We start from the raw sequence: 5,447 nt of genomic DNA, 5'->3' as shown, positions 1-5,447 counted from the left end.
CATTTCCCTAAGCTACATTTGTTTGATGACCAAAAAGAATAAATAATAAATAAATAAAATCAAACCATCAACCATTACCCTAAAGCCAAGAGATATGCATTCAGTGCCGAGGATTACCATCAACATTGTTCCTATAGCAACAAGAAAATTGAAAACTTAATTATATGAAAAAGGAAAAAAACAACAAGGGGATAAAGAACAAATCTACACATGATCTACTATGATGCATTATAAATGATGTAAAGAAATCAACATAATTGAAGTTGATGTCCATACGTAGGGATGGCAAAAATCCCCACGGGGACGGGTACTCTCGGGGATTTTCCCCATTCGGGGAGGGTATGGGGATAATTTCATACCCAATTTCTTATTCGGGGAAGAGACGGGGAAATTTTTTTACCCAATTTCTTATTCGGGGAGGGGACGGGGATGAGGTGGAATCCCCATCCCCTACCCATTTCCCCATTTTAATTTTTAATTTAATTTAATTTTTTAAAATTACTAGTAAATAAATAATAAAATTTGAATTATAAAATTATAAGTATTGGTAAAAATAAAAAATATCAAAATATTTATATTATTAAACTTTTAGGCCTAATTAACTAATTAAAGTCCTAAATTTTTATTTAGGACATTAAAAAGACCGAACAGATTCTATTAGCCCAAAACTTTTGTTTTAATTTTAATATTCATTAAATATTTTAAACTTAAATCTATTTTTTATTTATTTTAAATCTATTTTTTTATTTATTTTTAGATGTTATAATTGCCCACAACAAATCACAATTTTAATATCTAATCTAATATAATATTTGCTCTTGATTTGCTTTGACTTAACTATTGTGTTGTAAAGGGAATAGTCCACATTTATAAAGTGTCCACGCCACCATTGAAAAGTTAATTTTGAATCTAAATTTGATTTTATTTGTAATAATTTTGTATTAGGCTATTAATTTGTTCATGATAGTTTGTATCCCTTGCATGCTGCGTTACTTACTAATTTAATGTATGTGACTTTTGTAATGGATATTAATGTAAGATATATTTCGAACTTTACTTTTATTTGAATTTTTTATTTTAATATGATTAACTCAAAATCGAAAACAAAAAAATGTATTAGTTATTCGGGGATCGGGGACCCTCGGGGATCCCCTGTTATTATTCGGGGAGGGGATGAAGATTCTCTTAAATAATTTTGACGGGGACAGAGAGGGGACGGGGACATATGCAAAATATCGGGGATGGGTACGGGGAGATTGGTCCCCTCCCCTCCCCTCCCCATTGCCATTCCTATCCATACGAGTCATACATAATACATGGATATATTGTTTGAAGACCGTATGGAATAATTATTTGATAAAAATTTGATTCTGTATGAGCGAGAGAGCGAAAGAGAGAGGGAGTTAAATGGGACCTTAGGCGATGACAGTGTTGGTGTGGTGCTGATGGTTCTGTTGGCTCCATGATGCATCAGTGTGGTGGCGGTGGCTCTGTCGGCTCCATTATAGATTGGCCTGGTGGTGACGGCTCTGTTGAATGCAAGGTTGTGGCTTTTCTTCTTCTTTTTTTTCGATAAGAGATCATTAACTCTGATCGAAAAATGGCCATTTTTTTTTTCCAATATAACAGATGTGGATGTGCAGAGCTTCAAGCAGTGGATCTAGTCAAAGAAGAGGATAATGTTTGCAATAAGGAGATAGTTCTTCTCTTTTTGGCATCCTTTGTAATTATTATTTTAATACTTCTTATGGGGCAAAAGGAAAAGAGAGAATGAGGCAAAAATGGCAGCGAATTCTTCTTCCTTCATTTTAGCCATTTAGTATTTTTCAATTTATGTCACAGATTATACTATAATTGACCGAAAACAAAATTGCAGAGAACATAATTAATTATTCATAGTCATTGACTCAATGATATAGCTCAAGTCCCCTTGGTTTTTCCCTTTATTCAACTTAAAAGAACGGCTGTTGAACTACAACAGTGTACTAGTTTACTTTCATAAACAAAATGTATAACAAGTCTACCACAACAAGCCCACGTGATGGCTATCAAAAACACCTTGTTCCTGACCCAATGCCTAGTGCCAAACTGCCAACAAAGATGTAACCACCAGCTTTGTTAGTCACTCACCGAATCCAACCACATATGCCCAGTTAACAAAAAAACATGACTTAGGAAGGAGAATCACACCTCTAGTTGATTAGGGTTTAACAAAAATACACTGATTGTAAAAATGGGTTCAAAGGTTAATAATTGTTTTTTTTTCATTTTTTACTATATTTTGTGTCTAAAATTATAATATGATTTTGGGGTGAGTTTTTGATTAGTTTAATGAGTTCAAATAACCCCATTCAAAGAGATTTTATAAGGAATTTTGAGGGAGTGTCAAAAGCTCTACTCATGCAACTATTCAAAGTTCATTCACTTGTATGAACAACCTCTTGGCTGGGTTGGTGAACACATTTTCTTTTCTTAACTTTAAAGTGAGAAGTTCGATAATTCTCGCAAAATAACTGTAGAAATATTTTATTTAATTTCTTATCTTGGATTTCAGTGGGCTTTCATCCATATATTGTGCTTTGATTCATTTGTGTATAGCTATTGTTTTTTTTTAAAGGAAAGCAATTATTGACGGTGGTGGCAATTTAGGTTGGTAGGTTAAGTCTTTGTCTTGTTCAAATTTGAGACAATCTTTAATGCAATATAATTTATTATTATGTCATAATTTTATCACCCATTTAATAAAAATTTTATTTATTTATAAAAATTTCACATTGTCTTTATTATATTTTGTAGAAATTTGGTAGTACTACAGTTCGCTTTAAGTATAAATAGATGACTTTAAAATATAACAAATATAATACAGATTTGCTATCTAAAATATAAGTCAATATAATATAGTTTGATTGAATAACTAATCCTGATATAAGTAATTACATGAATTTAAATAATAAAGAGGTAGATAGTTAAAAAAAATTGATTTAAACTAAGCCCACCCATTTGGTTTTTCAAAAAAAAAAAAAAAAAAAAATTAGGAATCAAATCTGATTAAGATCACGTCGTTAACTAAGAATAACCAACTCAGACTGCTAGTAGATTATGCGAGATCATGTCGTTAAATGTCATATTGTCCCTGTCTAGTTTTACTGCCCCAAAGATTTACATTAGCTGTTGTGTCTGGTGCTTAACTTATAACTATCGATGATTTTGGAATTATATAACTGGATCCAAATGGTTTCAGATTTTAATCAGTGGAAGTTTTTGTTTATTTTTTTTTTCAGCTTCTGAGTCTTGATCACTTAATCTGAACGAAAATTGCAATAATATTTGATAAATTTAGAAATGAAAAATTTCCGTTAAAAGATAAAAGGAAGAACATTCTCGATTGTAGGCTGTTAAATTACTAAAGGAAAATATATAAAAATAGTAAAGGTGTGAAATGAAAAATAGTAGCGTAGAAATAAGTTGTTCTTTAAGCATTGAAGTCTTCGTAAATGGGAAACGATGGAAATTAATCACGCAAATAGCATGCATTTAATTTTTCTGCGATTCGATGGTCAAAGTCAATTGTAATAACGTATTTCACTGAAAGTATTATCAAAGGAACTGTCAAACTCGCTTTATAATTAGGCTATTAGCGTATTTTTAAAGCCATCACATAATATGATCATTTTAAAACCGCTCAAAAAATTCTGGGTTCATTTTGTATTTACATTGTAAATCCTAAATTAATTGAGGAAATAGTCATCAAGCGCATGTATAAATGGGACAAATAAGGTCAAATTAACAGTGCCATAATCTGCAAGATACGTACAAAATAACCATATCTATTTAAAAATTTGGCACGGGGATCTCAAAGCTGTATCGTTCTTTCAACCCCCCCCAAAGGAAGAAAATGAAAATAATAAAGATCAAGGAATTGGCCATACCACCCACAACTATCAGTTCTTTAATTTAAAAAAGGAGCTTAATTATCTCGCGATGTGGTGTGTGTTGGGAAAATATGCTCTTTAAAAGCATATGTGTTTATTTAATTAAAATAAACAGTTTTTCTGATTAATAAAATAAATGAGGTATTTTATTCAAATATCTTAATTGCATTGATACTTGTATTAAAGTCCATTTAATCATATTATATGTATTTATGTGATCACCATGTGGATTCACAGAAGACATAAATACAAGTTATCTTATGATTAAATAAATTTAGTTCGCAGTTGATAAATAAAGTTGGACACTTTATTTAGGTATAGACTGTAATAAATTCATTGAATGATTTGTCTTAATCATGTATGAATTTATTGATGTAGTACGACTATATTGAACAGGATCACATATGAGATTTAATTAACTTTGTAATAACTGTCAGACTTATTAAATCTCATAGGCATTGATTTTACTGTAATCTTAATCTTGAGTTAATTATGATTTCATGATTGTAATTGTTATTCCATTTGAGTTACCAATGGGCATGACACATACTTGTAGTCTAGATTACCCGGTATCTTGGTGGGAACAATTATGAGTATTGGAGTTATGGATTAACAATATAGAATTTGTACAACACATCTCTTGATGGGTTTTCGGTACTTGATCATAGAATTCTCTGGCCAGAGTGTGTCAACATATTTAGTATGTTGAAAATGATCATTAGAGAAAACCAGTAAGGATCAAGGAATAAGATGTTATTAAATTGATTGGACAGTTGAGATATCAATTTAATTAACGATGTGGTACAAAGGATTGTGCAGTAAAGAAATCAATGTGGCTTGGGACGAATTATTATTCGAGCATACAATTATGGAAGTCAGTTCCAATCTTTTAGTGGAGTAGATTTGGAATTAAATAATTGGGCTAGTTTAATTACAGGCCTAATTATTGTAGCCACTATTGTATGTTCCCAAATGATCCCCGGGTTAGCTCATTTAATTGATTGCACCACTGCTGGACTAATAAGCAAGATAACTAGCTATTTGGGTCAAAAGCCTAAATATATCATTTAGTGGGAGGCTCCATTTAATAAGCTTATGTGTAAGGGGCCTTATGTTATTTTACATGGTGGGTCCCCTATTAAATGAAAAGTAACGTGAGTTTTATTTTGGGGGAATCCTTGGAGCCTAGGGTTTTCACTAAAGGGAGATATATAAGGCTTATTTTCCCAAAAAGGATAAAGAAGAAGCCACTTTATACAAATCAGAGAATAAGATTTTTCTCTCCATTGTTGAGAGAAAAATTTTCTCGTGCTAGTTGCTTTGGTAGTGATAAAGGCGCCCACACGTCAAGTGCAGATCGAACCTGAGTCATAACCTGGAAGATCATTGGAGACAGTTCGTGATCTAACTAGCGTGGTGGTGACGGATCGTGATCTAACAGGAGTGGTGGTGGCGGATCGTGATCTAGGAGCCTAAATCACTTCAGCGGAAAAAGTCAACTCGGATTTTCAAGGT

This window comes from Citrus clementina, unplaced genomic scaffold (assembly GCF_000493195.1).
Source record: "Citrus clementina cultivar Clemenules unplaced genomic scaffold, Citrus_clementina_v1.0 scaffold_3, whole genome shotgun sequence".
In the NCBI taxonomy this organism is placed as follows: domain Eukaryota; kingdom Viridiplantae; phylum Streptophyta; class Magnoliopsida; order Sapindales; family Rutaceae; genus Citrus; species Citrus x clementina.
The sequence above is the reverse complement of the archived record's forward strand: the minus strand, read 5'-3'. Positions refer to the sequence as shown.